Source organism: Cavia porcellus, unplaced genomic scaffold, assembly GCF_034190915.1.
Source record: "Cavia porcellus strain 051 isolate PalLab524CR breed Dunkin Hartley unplaced genomic scaffold, mCavPor4.1 scaffold_1, whole genome shotgun sequence".
Lineage (NCBI taxonomy): Eukaryota > Metazoa > Chordata > Mammalia > Rodentia > Caviidae > Cavia > Cavia porcellus.
This window is the reverse complement of record NW_026947484.1, coordinates 49,211,591-49,231,458: the sequence shown is the minus strand read 5'-3', so window position 1 is coordinate 49,231,458 and position 19,868 is coordinate 49,211,591. Positions and strand designations below refer to the sequence as shown.

At 48.2% G+C, this 19,868-nt stretch overlaps 1 long non-coding RNA gene across 2 annotated transcripts; it reads left to right on the top strand.

Moving 5' to 3' along the window:
* The first annotated feature begins 902 nt into the window (after positions 1-902).
* Positions 903-4,427, top strand: LOC134471071 (uncharacterized). Of its 2 annotated transcripts, XR_010040433.1 has the most exons (3): positions 903-1,202; positions 1,576-1,699; positions 1,816-4,427. It is a non-coding gene; the product is annotated as an uncharacterized LOC134471071 (long non-coding RNA). The 2 variants fall into 2 exon arrangements; XR_010040424.1 differs by having other exon boundaries at positions 1,576-4,427.
* Positions 4,428-19,868: the final 15,441 nt, after the last annotated feature.

Below are 19,868 nucleotides of genomic sequence, written 5' to 3'. Positions count from 1 at the left end.
GCCATGCTGGCCCAGCAGCCTTGGGTTCTTGTGTCAGACTCCAACCCTGTTGAAATGTCCTGACCAAGTCTAGAGCTTTCATCCTCTCTTTCTTTTTTTTCTCTTTCCTTTCCTGTTTTTCTTTCCTTTTCTTCGGCACTGGGAATTGAGCCCAGGACCTTCCCACTGAGCTATGTCCCTCAGTGTAAAGTTTTTATTCTGGGACAGGGTCTCACTGTCATGGTTTATGTCTGTGGCCCCCAGGCCTCATGAGTTTGAATTGTGCATTTGTTATTCGTTCATTGTCTAGTGCTTGGATGATGGTGTCAGTGCTCCACCCACAAAGGGGTGGAGCCAGGATGTGATGTAATGGCAGGAAGAAAGTGTGTCTTGCTCTTTGCCGGTTCCTTTTTGCTGTTTGCAGCCGCCATGGAAGGCAGCCCAGCCATGCCCGCCTGTCTTGGAGCCAACTGAGTGTGGACTGAAACCTCCAAAAACTGTAAGAAATAAACCTTTCCTTTGCCAACTTTGGGCTTCAGGTATTTTGTCTTAGCGACGAGCAAAAAGTAACTAAGACACTCACTAAGTTGCTCAAACTGATTTAAACCTGCAGTCCTCCTGCCTCAGCCTCCTGGGCTGCTGGAATTCCATGAGTGCAATACTGAGCCCAGCTGATTGTACCCGAGTTTCTAGCCAGCTAAGTGTAGTTTCCCTTTATTACAATTTAAAGCATCTGTCAGCTTGGTAGGAGGAAAGCAGACATCTCGTTGCTAATTTTAGTATCTTGGATTAAGCACTCTGTGGGATACTGACTGGCAGGTCCCTGGAGCTGCTGAAGAGGTGGTGCTGAACTGTCATTAGTTATCCCTGGGCACTCCACCTTCCCCAGTGCCAGCGCTCAATTCCCTGAGTGGCCTTGCATGGGCTGCCTTGCAGGGCCCAGGCGGGGAGACACAGCAGGTCTGGGTGGCCGCTGGGCACTTGCCTGGTGCTTCCCTTCCACAGGTCCTGTTCCGTGGTGGCGATGCTGGCACTGGGAGAAGGCAGACGATGGCTCTGGAATCAGGTGCTTTGCCAGTTCCTAGCCTGGCTTTCTGAGGAGTCAGGTGTCTGGAAGGCCCAGGACAACGGAAAGCCCAGGAGGACAGTGGCTTCTCCTGTCAGCAGGGGCAGCTGCTCTCACTACACCCAGGCTAGAGGAACACCTCAGTCCTTCCTGACAGGTAGATGCACCCCAGAGGAACAAGGACCACACTGGTACCCCAAATATGAGAAGGGACAGGAGGATTGTTGTTTTGGGGGGTGGGAGTATAGGTGTTATGACATTTCCCAGTCTGGCCTTGAAGTTGCAATCCTCCTGCCTCAGCCTCTCATGTGCCAGGATTACAGACATGTGCCACCATGCCCAGCTCAAGCTGCAGGTTTTAACACATAGTTAAACTGTACGTTATAGTTCCCAGTCCTTAGAGTCAGTCCAGGCCTAAAGAGCCCAGAGAGGTCACGGTCAGGAGAATTCAGTGTGGGTGCCTACGTGATGAGCTACTAGAAAGGGAGAAATTCAAGTTGTATCTTTTACTTTGCATTTTGACTCTGAAGGAATTGGCCAAAACTAACTGCACTTGGTGACAGAAAAGCATGGAAGGTGATATCAACTCCAAGGCTGAAAGTTTTTCCAGTAGGAAAGCAGACATGGCATCGGGGAGCCTAGAACTTCGCTGAGGTAAAAGAGCCCTGAGGTCTCCGTAGCTTGTCGGAAACTAGAGGCTGAGACCCGGGACATTGTGACAGGGATTTGTATTTAAAGGGGCTCGGGGACATTTTGTGTGGGATTTGCAGTGGTCAGAGGAGAGGACATGTGGGACAGAGCGTGTGACACACTCAGGTGGCTGCCATGGAGAAGAGGCCTGCCTTCTGGAACCATCTGGAAGCATTAGGTTGGATGTTGAGGTGTGACACTATTTTCTGTTAATCCCTGTCAAACCGCTTTGCATTTTTCAGAGCGCTTTCTTGTGGATTGAATTTGATCTTTACAATATAAAATCTTTTCCCTGGCTTACTGAATTTTAATTTTGTCAATGTTTGAACAACTGCTCCATGGGAGGGTGTGTTTGATGACAGTGTGGAGAGGAAGCTAAGTCTTACAGGCAGTGGGCTGGCAGTGGACCCCCAGTCTTGATGAGGGTGTTGTGGGGCAGCGATGGGCTCAGGGTGGCGGAGAGCAGAACAGGAAGTGCCTAGGACTACGAGAGGCTCCACTGTGGCCCAGGGGCTGGTTTTCTGTCTCAGGATCCTTGTAGGAGAGGAGGTCCAGCTCATCCCATGCCTCCCCATTATGGCCTTCCCAAGGACACAGTGACAAACATGACGGGTGGCGTTCAGTCTACCTCAGGAGGTGATGCGGAAGGATCATCAGGCCCCCTGACTTAATGAAATAACAGCCCAAATGGGAAGCTTGACCTTGAGGGGTTCATAAACTTCGTATCTCACCAAAGGCGGTGGTGAAGTGACCGCTCCCATGGGGGGGACCCCAGGAACAGACAGCTCAGGTGTCCATGGGGCTCCGCAGCTCACCAGCAGAGGGATTGGGGCCAGTTTTGTAAGCTCCCTGGGCCTCAGTTTCTTCATCTGTGAACAGGAACAGTGCTCGGTAGTGCTGCTGGGATTCTAAGTCGGTGCTCTCTGTAGAGTACTTAGCAGGTGAAGTGCTTAGGACCTGGTGCAGGATCAATAAACACCATTGCTATGTTATTATAGCTGCTGTTACGGGAAGGGACTCCATGCAGATTACAATTCAGCACTCAAAAGAGACTGTTTTCACAGCAGGGCTTATCCTATGATGGCCCCTTTTCTCCTTGCCCGGAAGGACAACACTCCTAGGACCCCGAACCCTACTCCTGACTCTGAGCCTGGTAGAGAATCGGGGAAGTCGGTGCCCTCCTGCTTGCAAGGGCCTGAAGTCCCATTGACCCGGTCTCTGCATGTGCGTCTGGCTGTGTGCACGGTGTGTGTCTCTGGGAGGCTCTGTGGTCCCGGGACTGGGGAATGACCCATGGTTCCCACGCACAGCTAGGGCCGTGGGGGATTCGGCGGTGTTTAGACCCAAACCTTCCTCGTTATGGATTCTTCCAGTTTCTTCTCTCTACATGATCCTTCTTTCTCACTGTGATGGTGAAGCTTATTTGGCATCTTGGTTGGCTTGCAAAGTGCCTAGTGATAGAACTGTGGGGGACTGGTGGTGGCTGAACAGATAAGAAGTATGAAGGCTTACTTTCAGGGATCATTTCTATAGTTTCAAATATATAAAAGTATGTGGTAATCATGATTCCCCATTATGTGGCCTTGAAGCCTTATAAAGTTTTCACTTATTAATTGGAATGGCTTTATTCTGGGCTTCTTGAATGGAAATATTTGAAGCTATAGTATATGAAGTTATATTCAAATATTTCAAGGAAAAAGACAGTATGGTAACTACTATTAAGTCGGGTTATTTGGTGGTGAAGCACTAGGTTGCTGAAACAGTCATGCTTTGACCTGTATTGTTATGTTGTTATGTCCTCTTTTATCTCAATCTCTCCCTTATTTATTAAAAAAATTATTTAGTTATTTTTTATGGTTTTTTTAATTAAGGGGAAAAATTTTAAAAATTAGCAGGATATATTATAGTAACCTTTTGATTTCCTATTAATTTGATTTGAAGTCCTGTAATACTCCCACTATCTTGTTTTGACTGATTAGACTCTGTTCCGTTCTGTATGATAGTATCAAGTTTGAGGGTATAGGCAACTACTTTGAAGGCAATAAGATTCACTGAGATGCCCATTCTGGTTTGATTATTATCTTCTTTGGAAGTCCTGTAATGTTTACAATGTTTAAGTTTTATTGGTCTTGTTCTCTACTATTCAGTTCAACTTTATAATACCTAATGAGATAGACAATTCTTTTTAAGGAAGCAAGAGGCATTATGGTAACCATTGCTGATAACCTTGTACTCTGTTTTTACATCATGTACTATGTCTATCCTTGGTTTTGACTGACAGCTTTGTTTTGCCATATTTGACTTTATTCTCTTCCAAAAAAAAGTAATAAAAACTAAGGAGTAACAAACCCAAAATGTGTAAATTTTGTTGTAAAAAAGAGAGGGGAAAAAAAGTGCTCTAAAGGATACAACTGCAAGTGTGTTTAGGGGTGTTAAATAGCTAACCATATTAATGTTTTTGGTTGGATCATTGAACACAACTGTTTGCAGTCTCACTGTTTGAATGTCCACTTTGTATGCTTTGATACTGTGACTTGAGCAACTATCTCTAAGATGATAATGTGTAATCTATTAACTGGTGATTTCTTACTTTTTTTTGTAGTTCTGTATTACTTGTACCCTTACACCGCTTTGTTTTGTTTTGTTTTTTCTCTTTTTCCTTTTAAATAAAATTTTTTTAAAAAGATAAGAAGTATGAAATAAAAATGACCTTTATTTTGAGAATGCGGGAAGAGATACCCCCAATCCCTTGAGGCGTGCGGCATCTCCCCCGGGGGTCGGCAATCTCTCCGTGGAACACATGGAGTGGGGGCCTATATGTAGCTTAGGTTAGGGGTGGTGCCTGAGGGGACCTTAGGGATGCACAGATAGCCCATTGGCACTAGTGTGGCGCCTGAGGTAGATTCCTAGCGGTGGGGGAGATAGAGCTCCTTGGCTTTACCGGCTACAGTGACCTGTCTGGGCCAAAACTCTTTCACCTAGCAGATTAGAAAAGTACATTTCTGGGTGTGTCCAGGCAGGTCATGGGGATGTGACCTTGGGTATTATCTGGTCCTTCCTCCCTTTTTTATGATACTGTTTCCTTGCTTCCTGGCCCCCATGAACTAAGATAGTTTGTCCCATGGTGCCCTTCCTCTGTGATATTCCTGCCTTGGAGCCAACTGACTATGGGCCAAATCCCCAGAACCATGAGCCAAGTTAAACCTCCCCTTTACACTATCCCAACCTCAGGAAAATGGACGGAAACACTCCGCTTCTCTTGACTGAGCCTGTCTTTCCCATGTCCTTATCGACCCTCCACCCTGCTCCTTTGGGAATGGATGAATCAGAGGTGTATTCATCTATAAACAATAACGAGCTGAGGACCCACCCAGAACTTGAAGCCCTGGGCCACCAGTGTCAGCAGGCCCCCACGGAATAGATGTGAAGGCCCTGCTGAAGGTGGCAAGCCCAGTCCAGTGTGGCCACGCTTAGCTGTTTGCTGAGTCCTGAGCCTGCCAAAGTGCTGGCAATGCCTTTGGGACTTGGGCTGACCAGATCTCTGCAGTGACCACAGTGTTTGCTGGCCACGCTGAAAACCACACTAGGGACCTCTCGGCTCCCCAAGCTGCGTGGGGGACCTTTAGGATAGGGACCAGGGCCGGTCAGCCCCCTTGCTTGATCTCAGAGACCCCTGTGAGAAACTGTGTGACGATAGGCTCCAGGAATAAAGAACCACGTTGGGAACATTGCATGCAAAGGAGATTTTAATAAAGATTGGACCTGCTCTGCGTGGTGACGCTGTCACTCTTCCTATTGTGACCTGGCAGTGACACACAGGAGTGGACAGCCTGTGGCAGGCAGGTCACCTGCTGCACTGTGGAGCCAGCCCAGCCTAATGTTGGGGACGATAAACAGCCTGGCTCTGTTTTTAAAGACATAATTGCCATACTATTACCTCACCTAAAAATGAAAAGTGATTTCTCACGCATTGAAGAAATTTCCTATGCATTATGTGAGCACCGTGGACCCACTGCTTTTTCACCGGGTTGGGAGGTAATTTTCTCTGGTGGCAGAAGCCACCTAGGACATGAGTCCAAAAAGAGTGTGCATGGTGGCACATGACTGTATCCCAGTACTCGGGGGGCTGACGCAGGAAGATCACCACAAGTTCAAGGTCAGCTGGGCCACACAACGAGCTCCAGGCCAGCTGGAATGAAAGGGCAACGGGAAATACATATCAAGCCCTGTCTCACCCCCTTCTCCCAGAAGCATGCTGACTGAGCTGTCCTAGGTCTGATCTCAGGAGAAAAGCACTTGTGTTGAGAATGTTAGAGGACTCGCCTTCTGCCACAGTTTACATCTGAAATGTCCCCCATAGGCTCCTGTCCCCAGCCTGGGGCGCTGTGGGACCTAGTGGACTGTCTAGGAGGTAGAGCCTGGTGGAGGAGCTAAGGCCCCAGGGCTGCGCCCTCGCAGGGGGTGCTGGGACCTGGCTCTGCTGTCCCTTTGCTTGATGCCATGATGTGGACAGGCCTTCTCTGCTGTGCGTGTCTGCAGAGTGTACTGTATCACTGCAGGCCCAAAGTCACAGGGCCATGGAACCACGATCTAAAACCATGAGCCAAAATAAATTTTTCCCTTTAAGGCAGTTACTTTAGGTGTTCTTCATGGAGTCAGAAAGTGAAATGACCTTCTGTTTATTTTTCAAATCAGTTTTGCACTGTAACTCCAAGGGCATTGGGAAGTCACTGTTGAGCTCCCAGAGCAAGGTCCGCAGGGGCTACCAGTATAGTGTGGTGTCTGACCAGGTGAAAGGAGGGTACAGCAGTGCTGGTCACCTGGCTTGCCAGGCCCTCCTGTGCTCATGAGGTGGCCCCGGGGGTGGCATTGCCAGGAGCTGCCTAGATGACTTTTGAAGGCTCCACCTCTACCCCATTTCTCCCAAGGGTCAGGGGACCAACTTTGTTTCTTGACACCTGGAATTCCTGAAGCAGGTGTCAGACATGACATGCATGCCATCCCAGACCCTGGTCCCCTGTCCCCTGGGCGATCCTTGGTGTGCAGGAGGTGTTTGGACAGTCTGTCCTCTGTCCTTTGCAGGTGAAGTTGCTTACCTCCCACATTCCAGTCCCCTCAGTGTCAGGAATCCCTTGGTGCCAGCGGGGACAGGGAAAGCAGGCAATGAGCAGGTTTCTCTGCCCTCAGCAGTGGGCAGCCAGGAAGATGGTGCACTGGGCAGCAGCTGGCATTTCCATGGCTCCCTGTAGTGAGACCCTTCTTTCACCAGGGCCAGAGTGTGAATTAATGCTAGAAGTGGCCATTATGCTTTGCATCAGTAAGGTCTCTCAGAAGGCTCAGTGTTGGGATGGGTTTCGAGAAGAGGGCTGGATCCATCGATGAGTTCACAGATGAATGTTCTGTTGGGAGATGGGGACTTACCTTAGTCACTTTCTTGTTGCTGGGACAAAATACCTGATGCCCATAACTTGAAGGAGAAGTTTATTTTGGCTCATGGTTTCAGTCTATGAGTGACTGACTCCAAGACAGAAGCAACATGGTGGAAAGACCTGAGTGGAGAACAGCTGCTCATCCCAGGGCAGCCAGGAAGCAGAGAGAAAGGGGAGGGGCTGAGGAGAGACACAGACACTTCCGAATCACGTCCCCTGCTTCCCTCCAGTCTCCACTTCCTAAGGCACAGTCACTTCTGAACTCCCTGTGGATGAACCCACTGCTGAGGATAGTACCCCATGATCTAATCACCTCCAAAAGCTGCACTCAGAACATACAAGCCTTTTGGGGGACACTGGAGGTCTAAACCACAACAGGCCTGGTCAGAGGAAGGAGGTTGTGGAGGCATCACCTGGAGGGGAATATCTTGCTCAGGGTTCCCTGTCTCTCTCTCTCTGCTCCCCAGTTGCCTTGAGGTGAACAGCTCTGGCCTACCATGCCTCTCCGCCATCGTGTTCTGCCTCACCACAGGCCCACGACAATGGTGCCATGGACCGAAACCTCGAAAACTGTGAGCCAAATTAACCCCTTCTTCCTTTAAGTTGTTTTTCTCAGGTATTTTGTGGCAAAAATATGGTCACCACAGTGGCTGAGGGAGGGGCCAGAGCTCTAAAGGCCGAGGGTCAGAGGCCCTATCTCTGCCTCCTTTGGGGAGGCCTGGTGAGGTCAGTGTGCGGTCCCCACCTGGGGCCAGTTGTCCAGGAGCTCTGCCTGTTGACACAGTACACCCTGAGAATCAGGAAGACGATCCTCCTGACTAGACATGCTGTGCCAGTGGTGGTTTACAAGATGTCTGGTCCTTGTTTGGTAGAGGCCTGGTCATGACTTTGGGTGAGGGTGTAGGCTACCATGGAGACAGCCTGGGCTTTGGAATTCGGAAGCCCAGTCCCACTTCCTGTCAAAGGAGAGGGTGTCAACTGGTACACTAAAAGAGGGAGATTTGACAACATTGGTCAGAATCACAAGGCATGTTTCCAGTAACCCACACCTCTGCTGGCGTGACGAGAGGAACACACAGGGAGGTTTGCTGCAGTACATTTGCAGGCACAGAGGCCTGGCAACCCCTAACTGCCCATCCACTGCGAGCAGGTCCACATGGTTATATGCTTTTTCAAAGAGAACGGCACAGCTTTGCACATTCACTGCACAGAATAATCTTCAGCGACAGCCCAAAGGCAAAGCTGAGAGGGGTTATGGCTTCCAACCCTTTGCGCCTTTTTAGAAAAATCTTTTGAAGGGAACCAAAAAAAAAATTAAGATGTGAGCAGGTAGCAACTCCCCACGATGAACATAATCATGTACTGCAAGCAGGTACTTACAAAAATAAAAACATATGCAGCCACAGAATGTACAGCAAGAAATCCCCAGGAAGCTACCAGCTAAGGCTGGGCTGGGGCTGGTGGCTGGGAACAGGGTTCTCTCTTGGACTCCGTTGTAACCTTGAGCTCCGTACCAGTTGTATGCATTAAAGATAGATGGAAGCCAACGCTCCAGCATGCATAAATGGCGTGGCTCTGGGCAGGTCTCATGCCTTCTCTGAGCTCCACCGCCAGCCACAGTGTTGTGAGACTGGGAACTTGGGGGTGCGCTCAGCCATCGCGGGTTCAACCTGGCGTTTCCAATTGTGTATTGAAGGATGTTTCAGCTGCCATCCGGACACCAGGCAGGAGGTCAGCTCTGGCCAGGAGAGCCAGTGATCCGAGATGGTGTGAGCACCGCTAGCATCTTGCCCATCTTGGTCCCCTCCAGGCTCCTGGATGGAGCAGCAAACCTGGACTGCGCGTTCGGCAGCTCTGCCTCTCAGTGGGGTGCGGCGTGAGAAGCCACTGTCCACCAGAGGGCGCCAGCTGCCGCGCCCCTTCCTTCCTCCCATCCTGGCTTCCTTCCTCCCTCCCTCCCTTACCTCCTCGTGGCTGCCAGAAGGTGGCAGCTTGGCCAGGGAAAATGCCTAAAATGACCTTTCTCTGCCTTGGTAGGTGCCCAGGGATCTGACTTTGCTGCTTAACAACCCTGGGGTAGGTGTGCGCGCGCGTGTGCACGGCTCTGCCGAGGTGCACACAGGTACATGTGTATGTGCACGCAGGAACCTAGTCTGGGAAGCCCAGCCTCATTTCCAGAGCGTTCCGCCTTCCCTGGCCTGTACCTGCGGCTGGCTCCAGCTCCCCTCATTTCTCTCTCCCAAGGCAGGAGAAGGAGGGACTTCCGGAGAACCCTAGGCACCCTCTTGCCTGCAGGGTGACATCTCCTGCAGAGGGTCCCTGAGGGGCAGCACCCCCGTGGCCTGTGGCTCCTGAGTCCTGCTGGGTGCTGCAGCGACACAGGGAAGCAAGGACCTGGCCACTGACCACAGCACAGGCAGGACTCTGGGTTCTGAGGTTTTCCCTAGCCACGGGTCGGGATGCCGCCCTCTGTTATAGTCACTGTTAATACTCGCTGTATGTTAATGATAATATAATATGTATTATATATTAATATTCGGTATAATTTTTGTTTTCGAGTCAGGGTCTCACTAAGTAGTTCAGGATGGCCTCGAACTCACAGTGATTCTCCTGCTTCAGCCTCCTGGGTGCTGAGATTATAGGTGTGTACCCATAGGCCTGGCCAGTGTAAATATTAATAGTGAAACCTGTGCCTGGTTTTATTTTTAATCTTATTTATTTATTTATTTATTTATTTTTGGTTTTTTGAGACAGGGTCTTACTATGCAGTTTAGACTGGCCTTGAACTCTGGCAGATCTTTCTGCCTCTGAGAGGGGGAGGGGAGGGCCCTCCTACAGGAATCTGGAAGACAGGAGAGGGTGGGACCTGGAGGCCATCGGGAACCAAGGTGGAAGGGGATGGGAGGGGTGTGGGCTGCTTCTGCTGCCCTCTATAGTTTCTGAGGAAGTGCCTCAAACGCGCTGGCTGGCTTTCTTAAGGCTCCCCACTGAACCCAGCCTTTGAAGGGAGACTGAGTCACAGCAGCCTGTGACAGCCCCTGCCTGTGACAGCCCGGCTCAGAAGCCACTTGTCAGGCAGTGGACAGTGCTCAAGGCCTTTGATCCTCAGGCTGGCTGGAGCAGAGCCATGGAGGAAATCAGCTCTCAGAGTCAGAGTCCAAACTCAAGTCCCAGCTGTCTGGACCCTGGCCAGCCATGCTGTGGCAGGCTACTGGAGGACACCACCTTGCCTGTGATACTGCTGAGGCTCCTCCAGAGAAGCAGCAAGCCCAGGTAAGGTGACCGGAGGTTGTCTGCAGTGGGTTGATGTCCCATGGGGGTAAAGGGGCCAAACATGGACCCCTGCTGTCCTGCACCGTTTGGGGGAGGTGGTGTGCGGTAACAGCTGGGGGTTTGTCACCCCGAGTGTCTCTCTGGGCAGGGTGGGGTGGCAGCTCTGGGTCCCTCTGGAGTTTGACATGTCTGTGTGCCTTGCTTTCGGGGATGCAGGGTGAGCAGAGGGGATGCATTCCATTTCCCATGAGACCATGTCCTTCTGTCCTCAGCCCTGGCAGGCAGCAGTTCTCCAGGAGGCAGCAGTGGTGCCAGCCTGGTCCCTGCAGCCCAGGGGGAGAGGAGTCCTTGTGGTTTTCAACGAAAATTGACTTCTGCTGATAAATATGTGGGTAATTGGGCTGGGAAATTCTCACTGGGCCAAGCAGCCAGGGAGCCAAGGTCATTAACCTAATGAAGGCATCAGACCCGCCTCGGTAGGGAAAGCATCACCAGAGGTGGTGGTGGTGGTGGAGAGGTGGCTGGAGCTTGCTAAGCCCATACTGCTGATTCCGTGGGGCTTCAAGGACAGGCAGGGCACCTGAGGAACCGCCTGCATCTGTGTGGGTTGTTCTGTGTTTTCTAAGGAGTCATTGCAAACATTCCCTCGTCCCCCACTGCGCAGCCTGCAGAAGCACGTAGAGCCTGCACCGAGGTAGTAGAAGAAGCTTCCTTGGTGTGCACGTGGTTTTCTGTGACACCGGTGGGAATCACCTGGGGCTTCGCACCCTGCCAAGGCCAGACTTCTGAACAAGCAAGCAGTCAGGGTCACTGCCAGTTGATCCCAATGTGCAGCCAGGTTGACACCTACGGCTGGTGGAGGCACAGCACCGACACTTGGTGTGTCTCAACAGGGGGCCCTGTTTGCACAGATGTTCCTTGTTAACTATTGTAACCATTGGATGGCCAATGTCATTGTAACAATTGGGTGGCCAGTGTTGGACAGAAGATGTGAGGGTTCAGCGTGGTTGTGTCAGCTTGATTGGCCCAGGGGACTGGTGGCCCTCACACTAGGTGTGTCTGGGTAGCTTTGAGGACTGTGTCTGGTCCTTCATCCCTTCCTCTCTGCACTGTCCCCTGCTCTCCTTCCTGGCCTCCATGAATTCCACCTTTGCTCTGTGATGCCCTATGCGGTGTGTCTGTCTTGGAGCCAGCTGACTGTGAACAGAGTCCCTTGAAACCATGAGGCAAAGGAAGCCACTTCTCCTTTAAACTGTGGGTGCTGCGTACTGTGTCCCAGCAATGGAACAAGACTAATACACAAGGCTGCAGATTCCTCACTGTCTCCTTATGAAGCCAGTGCTCATAGGGGTTCCACACCCTTCGATCTTCCTTTGTGCCTGCATCTGTCTCCCCAGAACCTCACAGCACTGTCCCACAGCCACACTGTAGAGCTCGTGACTTGTCTGAAGGAAGATTTAGCTGCTGCTGGCTCTCCTCTCCTCCCCTGCCCTTGCTCTCTCCTCTAATCCATGTCCAACAATGAGGTCAGATGATCTTTCTAAATTTACATCTCCCCTTTGCTATTAAATGAAATTTTAAAGCTGCCATCATTAAACAATGGAGTGTGTGGATGCAGGATTAAACACTGAAATTAAAAAATGGCCAGGGATTTAGCTCAGTGGCACAAGTGCCTGCCTGGCAAGCGTGAGGTCGTGAGTTTGATCTCTGGTGCCAAAAAATAAAAGGGAAGCACAGAAATAGACAAAGAATGCACAAAGGAAGTTGGTGACATGGCGAATCAGTGGAGGAGAGATTATTTAATAATGTAGTCACAAAATACGTTTGGACTCGGGCCTCATATTTTATACTACAAACGCACAAAGAAAATATAAATGAGTGTGAAAACTGAAGCTCACCCCACTGGAGAGAAATGCAAGTAAGAGGTGCGGATAGGACTGGATGTGTATTAGAGGGGAGAACATAAAAAGTAGTCAAGGCCTTGTGGGGAGTACAGGAAAGACAGCACAGCTTCCCTCATTGCTGGCAGCAAGGAGCCTAGCACTAACTAGCAAAATGACAGGTGACCTCTAGTAGGTGATTACCCAGCTGTTTAATCCAGCGCTGATCTGGGTCGCCCTGAAGGTGGTACCCGGGGTTTACGCCACAGTTACTTGATGTTAAGATTATGCTTGATGATGCAGGTGGGCCTCATCCAATCAGTCAAAGGCACTGAGACAAACGTCAGTTTCTGCCTGATTCTTCAGCTGCTGCTGTTGGGATTCAGGCTTGCCTGCCCTTAGGGTTGAGTAATTCTTTGAATCAGTCTCTTCTCTCTCCTCCCGTGTCCCTCTGTCACTGTCTCTCAGGGGGACTCTGACATACACAACATCTCTTTTCGGCGTGGGAACTCATTCTCCCGTATGAAAGAAGTGAGATCTTCAGTTCTCCTCAGGCATGGCTGGCGACAAAGCCGGCATCTAGACAAGAAAGGGCTGGCTGAAGGCGTTCTGCCGATCCACACTGTGGAGACCGCTGGGGAGCCCTCAAAAGCCCTGCAAACTGATTTACCACACCATCATGGACAGTACATATGCTATTTTGCATGGAAACGGGGTGGGGAGGGGAGGCAAAGAATAGATGTTTGGGTGCAAAGTGTCCCTGGTTCTTCCCCTGGTCCCCGCCCTGCCCCCTTTACCCTCTGCATTCTGAATTCCTCCAACCCACATGCTGTCTGTTGCCCCTAAATCTGGAAGGTCCCTGAGGCAGTCTCCCCAATTTCCTGCTTGTATTTTGGTTATTGCTTTGTTTTGGGGGTACTGTTTTACTATATGAATCCCCATGTCATGTCCACACTGGAGTGAATGCCTCTCCCTCCTCTAGCACTCATGAAAAAGCCTTCCTTGTAGTGTCTAAAGAAATGGTCACCCCGTGCGCAGTGGACACCAGCACTCGGTTCTCCTGTGTGACTCTGTCCTCACTGATCGGCTTTCCACTTCCTGCCCTCTCCTCTCCTGTCCTCTTCTCTCCTCTCCTCTCCTCTCCTCTCCTCCCCTCCCCTCCCCTCCCCTCCCCTCCCCTCCCCTCCCCTCCCCTCTCCTCTCCTCTCCTCTCCTCTCTCTCCTCTCCTCTCCTCCTGGCCTCCAGCGATGACCATTTGACCTTCAGTCCCCGTGAGAGCAATTTCATAGATTCCATATGTGCGGGAGGTGACGCAGGATCTCTCTGTGCCTGGCTTTGTTCACCTAACTGAATGATCTCTAGGCCTCCCAAACGACAGGGTTTCACGGTGTCGTGGCTGAATAATATTACTGTGTAGTGCATTGCATTCCCTTCATCCACGCATCCACGACACACAGACGCTCGCATCTCCTTTCCTGGCTCCTCTGGATTCTGCTGTGTATCTGCACGAGAGTCCCGAGGCCTGACACATGGATTTCATTGCCTTCTGTGCACACCCAGCGGCGGGCCTGCCAGGTCACACGGCGGGTCTAATTGTAATTTCCCGGGAATCTGCCGACTGCTTTCCGTAATGGCTCAGCTCAGGTGCCTTCCCCCCAGCAGTGTGTGAGGGCTCCTTCCCCTCACTCTTGCCAGCTTTATTTACAATTCTTGTAATCTTTTGTCTTTTGGTGGCAGCCATTCTGACCGGAGCCAGCTGGGGTACCCCCAGGGACGTTTCCCCCGGGATCAGTGACATGGAGCGTTTTTCTTAGGTTTGACATTTGTGTGTTTCTGGAGAGGTGTCTCTTCGGATCTGTGCTCATTTGTAGATCAAATATTTGGTTTTCCTCCTCCTCTTTTCTTTTTTCCTTTCTTTTCCCCATTCCTGCTTTCCTTCCCTTCCTTTCCTTTGCTAGTGAGCTGTTGGGATTTCTTGTGTATCTTAGATACCAGATGTATAGTTTGCCAACGTTTCCCTTTTTCTTAAGCTGTCTCGTCACTCTGTCACTGAAGATTTTCAGTTTTGCAAATTCCCATCAGTCTGTTTTTGCCTTTGTTTCCCAGGCTGTTGGGGTCTTATTTAAAAGAAAAAAGTCATTGTCGACTCCAGTGTCTTAAAGCATTTTGTCCTGGTTTCCTTTTGGTAGTTTTAGGTCTTATGTTTAAGTCTTTAATCCATTTAGATTTTATTTTTGGATGGAATGGGAGATAGGCTGCTGGTTCCATTTTTATGCACCCGGATATCCGATTTATCATTGTTTTGAAGAGATTATTTCTCTAATGCTTGCTTGCAAACCATCCATCTGAGGTAGATGTTTACCACAAGTTAATAGTCGGCGTTTGTCACTCTTTCAGCATTAGAGGGTACTCCAAGCCCAGCTTTAATTTAAGTCCATGGTTTGTGTGTTCAGCATGAACCAAGAGGGTACTTGGGAAGGACAGTCTGTTCCAGCAGGCTTCCACCAGGGTCCTGGGCAGGCACAGACTTTCTGTCACAGTCACTACTGTGTCACATGCCATGGGATTCTACCCAGCTTTGGGTCTCTCTATTCATGCTCGTCTCTCTATTCTGTTCCATCAGTCTGTCTGTCTTTGTGCTGTATGATGCTGTTTCAATTCCTATAGCTTTGCCATGTATTTTGAAGTCAGATGTGTGATGCCCACTGCTTTCTTTTTGCTTAGAATTGCTTGGGCTGTTCAGTGCTTTAGTGGTTCTTTATGAATTTTAGGACTTATTTTATGGGGATTGCACTGAATCTATAGATTGCTCTGATAGTACAAACACTTTAGCTACAACCCATGAACAGGATAGGTCTTTCCATTTTTTGTGTCCTATTTGTTTCTCTTACCGAGGTTTTATAATTTCAATTACAGACATCTTCCACTCTATGGTTAATTTTATTCCTAGATACCTTATTTTGTAGCTACTGAAAATGAAATTGCTTTCTTGATTTTCAGGTAATTTGCTACTGGCATACACACACACATACACACACACACACACACACACACACATATGCATGTATGTAACATATAGCAGTGTTGCAATTTTTATAATTGATTTGTATCCTACAACTCTGCTAAATTGATGTGTTTGTTCTGAGAGTGTTTTTAGCAGCCTTTGGAATTTCTGCATGTAAGGTTATGTCATTTACCATCAGTGACGACTGACCTACTCATGTCCAGTGTGGATGCTCAACTTTCTTTTTCTTGCCTGATTTCTCTGGCAGTGGGCATCCTTGTCTTGTTGCTGATTTTAAAGGGAAAGTTCTCAACTTTTCCTCAATATGATGTTAGCACTATACTCCTTATATATGGCCTCCTTAGGAAAGTGGGTTGCTTTTATACATAGTTTGTTCGAAGTTTTTTTATCCTAAAGAGATGTTGAATTTTACCAGCTGTTTTTTTTTTCTTCTGAATCTGTTGAGGTGGTCATGGTTTTTGTCTTTCTGAGGATGTGGTCTATTGGACTTACTGATTTCTGTTTGTAACCATTCTTCTATCCTGCAATGACTCTGACCTCATCGTGGTGAATAATCTTTTTAATGTGCTGTTGGATTTGTTTGTTAGTGTTGATTATGAAATTTTGCATCTATAAAATCAAGATATTGGCCTCTGACTTTTTCTCTGGTTTTGTTACAGAGTAACGCTGACCTCATAGGTTGAATTTAGAAGAATTCCCTCTCCTTTAATTTTTTGGAATAATTTAAAAAGAATTGGTATTTTTTCTTCTTGAAATGTTTGATGATAGCTAGAATTCAGCCATGAGACTTTCTCTTCCTGGGCTTTTTTTTGCTGGAAGGCTTTTGATTGCTACTCAGTCAGTCCTATTATTCATTATTGTATGTTCATGTTTTCAGTCTCTTTGATCTTGGTGAGGTAATTGTGTTTAGGAACCTCTTTCTTAATTATCAAATTTGTTGGTGTATAGTTGTTCATAATAATTTTTATTAATTTTTTGTATTTCTGTGGTATCAGTTATAAAATTTTTCTCACGATTTTTATTAATTTGAGTCTTTTTCCTTCTTGGTCTACCTAAGTGTTTTTTGTTTATTTTTTTCAAAAAACTCATCTCATTGATCTTTTGTGTTGTGTGTGGGGTTTTTTTTTGGTACTGTGCTTTAGTTTCTAATTTACTTCTGGTATGATTCCTGTTACTTATTTTCCTATACTGGTTTTGGGTTGGGGTTGTTCTGGTCTTCTGTTTAGTTCCTTGAGGAGAATTCTGGCTGTTGTTCTGAGCTAGGCACTGGTGGCTACAGATCTCTGTATTGGTGCTACTGTTGCTGTTCCCCATCAGGCTTAGTATGTTCTGTTTCCGTTTTCATTTGTTCCAAGAAACTTTTAAATTTCCTTCTTTGATACAGTGGTTGCTGAGTTGGTTAATTTCCATGTATTTGTATAACTGCCAGAGTTCTCTTATCATTGCCTTGAGGTCTGAGAGATCTCTCCTGGGGACCATGCCCCATGCTGCTAAGAAGGCCTCATACCCTGGAGCTCTTGGTTGAGAAGTTCTGTAGACGTTTTGCTAAATTGAAATTGATCCCTATTATCAGTGCATAATGACTTTCCTTTGGGGCTGAATTAAATCTGACTGGTGCCCTTCACCTTTCTGTACCTGGATATTTGTATCCTCTTCTAAATTCATGAACTTTTCTGTTATGATCTCTTTAAATAAACTTCCTTACCTTTTGGGATTCCCAGCCCGACCCTGAGCCCTAACAACCTGAGAATTTGCTCATTTCCTGCCATCCCAAAGGCTCTTTAAGAGTTCTTCATTCCACTCCACTCTTTTTTCCCTCCTCCATGTGTACATTTTCACATAGCCTATCTTTGAACTCACTGGTTCTTCTGTTTAAACTATTCTGTTATTGACCCCTTCTGTTGTTTTTTAAATTTTGCATAGTGTACATTTCGGCTCAAGGGTTTCTGTTTTTTAAAAGTCACTTTTATCTCTCTGTGACATTTCTCTAATAGAATACTACATTATAGTTCTATGTTTTGAAGTTCATCGAATCTGCTTAAATTCTGAGTTTGCATGTACTGATTTCTTCATGGTGGATTTGGGTACTTACTTTGTTAGATGAACGTATGCTTTCCCGAAACTTTGTGACGCTGGCCAGTGTATGATGTCTGCTCTTGTCCTTTGAGAAGTTTTAAGCAGGCTGCTCCTTTTCTCCTGAGCCCGTCTTAGGTCACTTCTGCCTTTTCAGCACTAGATGGCGCTTAAGCACAGGTTCACCACAATTCATGGTTGGAATCGTCACTGTTTCAACATTAGAGGGAAATCCAGTCTCAAATTTGTTCTGAACCCACAGTTGATATGCTTTTCAGAATGAGCCAAGAGAGTGCCTGGAAGGGTAGCATGTTCCAGCAAGCTTTCAGCTGGGGCCTGGGCAAGCCTAGAGGTTTTGTCACTACCTATGGTCATATGCATGGGATCCTGCCCAGCTTTGGGCCTCCCTGAGGGGGCTTCAGGCTCCTCTGCAACAACTCAGTGACTTCTTCCCTTTTCTTTCGCCAAGCAGATAATTACTCTGTCCATTGCACTGAAGAGAAAGTCTCATTGCTGAATTCTAGCTGTCATCAAACATTTCAAGAATGCTATGCTGTAATGCTATGTTACACCCAGGAACCAAAGCTGTCTGCAATCAGCATAGCACAGGAGCAGAACCAAGGTCCTTGCTACTGTGGGCTCTTTGGGTCTTGAGATTGCTGCAGAGGGTGCTGACTGGAATAAAGTCCAATTACCTGGGGCCATGGGTCTTCACTTGGCACCTGGGCACGTCCAGAGACTCCATCTTGGGGTGGGACCATTGGACCTGCCCAGTGTTGGATTTTACTGGCCTGGCACTTGAGTTACCATGTAAAATCCTACGCGTACTTCCCTGTCCTACCCCTCAGCAGGTGCAGCCTGACTTAGTGTGCTGGCAGAGACTGGGAGTGGGGTGGAGACAGTTCTTTGGTCACCTGCCAGAGGCTGAGTCCACAGGCACTGGCCTTGAAGTAGGCACCACAGGCGTCAGCCTGGCACTGAGTGTCAAGTCTAACATGTGGGCTTAGATTCCTTTTCCTCCTTAGGTGGGAGCCATCTCTCTCCATGCTGTGTTGCTCAGAGTTGGGGGAGAAGTGATTCAGGCAACTCTTTCTTTCCTGTTGCCTTCAGTGTGTCTTTTCTCAGTATTTGGCTAAACCCAAGAACTGATTTCCCTAGCTCTTGTGAAGGCAGTTTCTGCATGAATGGCCGCTCAGGTTGTTTCTGCGGGCAGATGATAGCTGCAGGGTCTAACGTAGCTAACACCTTGCTCCATCCCTAAAAATGGTTCTTGCTTTTGGCCCTCTGATGGGGGAGCAAAGGAATGAGAAAAGGCATAGCAGGCTGTGCCCTGCCCTTAAGGTTGGACTGGCACGTTCGGCAATGGATGGAGGGCAGTGTCTTATCTGTCACATGTGCATCTTCTTCTCTCACCAGGTCCTGCTGTCTTCACATGTTGGAATGAGTCACAGAGTCACAAGCTAACGTTAAACCCGGTCAGGTTCTGGGGCTGAATGTTAATCCTCTTCCTGATCAGATGTGGGATAAACATCAGAAAGCAAAGTGGCGAGGTCAGTTGGACAAAGTTGATCTGGGGTTTTGTGGGTTCATCTCCCCTCTCCTGTTAAAAGAGTCTCATGGCACAGAACAACCTGGGAATTTCTCCTAAGGACTTCAGAGTAAACAGGGACATTCAGCCTGGCTGTGGCTCCCCCAGGAGGGTTCACTGACTGGGTCAAGTTCCAGAAGCTTTGTGGGACCCATTCATTCACTCACTGAGGCTCAGATCATGTTTCTCCTGGATTGGACTTTAAAAAAGTAAAACCTCAAAAAAGAATGTGCAGTACACTGTTGAAAAAACATGTACTTGGAGTCGAATGTAAACACAAAGCAGTCTTTTTATAAAGTGTATGCTTTATAAGGTCGCCAGGATGTTCCTCCACTGAGTTTTAAAAAAATCAAAGCAGAAACCACGTAAGAGTGAAAAAAAGTGTGAAAAATATGCCACAGAGGAAATTCTCAGACATTGAATTTTTAGGTTCACGTCATGGAGAAATACCACTCACTGTGCTCTGAAATGGTCAGGTCCACCCTGAAGGCTGTTTTCCCAGAGAAGAGTCGGGCGGTGGATGAGACTTTTGCTAATAAAAGTGCTGCCCCATCCTTCCCTTTAACTGCTGGGGACAAAGTTCCAATAGTCTCCTCTTTCTTGTGTCATCTCCCTTTACAATACTCCAGTCATATTGAGAGCTCATTTGCATTCCTGGAATTGGAATTTCTGGAAACTTCCTTTTAGATCTTAGCTTCTGAGGCATTTCTTTATGGGACTAATCTGGATGTTCCACGTCTCTGGAGTGGCTGAGGCTGGCAGAGAGGGAGTCACTTGTGTGGTCATCATCACGATGTCCTGTGGCAGCTGCTTCAGAGAACCCTTGGGTCGCTAGCTTATGGTAGCAGTGAGCTCTACCTCATG